The sequence below is a fragment of the Merops nubicus genome, unplaced genomic scaffold (genome assembly GCF_000691845.1).
Source record: "Merops nubicus isolate BGI_N331 unplaced genomic scaffold, ASM69184v1 scaffold38784, whole genome shotgun sequence".
Lineage (NCBI taxonomy): Eukaryota > Metazoa > Chordata > Aves > Coraciiformes > Meropidae > Merops > Merops nubicus.
Window position 1 is genome coordinate 1 of NW_008606923.1, and position 287 is coordinate 287.

Below are 287 nucleotides of genomic sequence, written 5' to 3' on the forward strand. Positions count from 1 at the left end.
CCTCGCACCGAAGTGTGACCCGAGCCGGCTGGAGCCATCTGCTCCATGGGGGAGTGATTCGGCTGAGCCAGGGGTTTCACATCTGGAAGAGGAGACCCCAAGGAGCTACCGGCTCCGTCAGCATCTCCCCGAGACGAGCCTGGACAAGTGGGTGCTGCGTGGGCCTCCTGTTCCTGGCCGGGCCAGGACGGCAGCGGTGCTGACGGATAGATGCCTTTGCCACGGAGGCCACGCAAACGGCAGATCCCTGCGCTGCGACGGCTGCTGGCGGGGCTGGAGACGTCCAC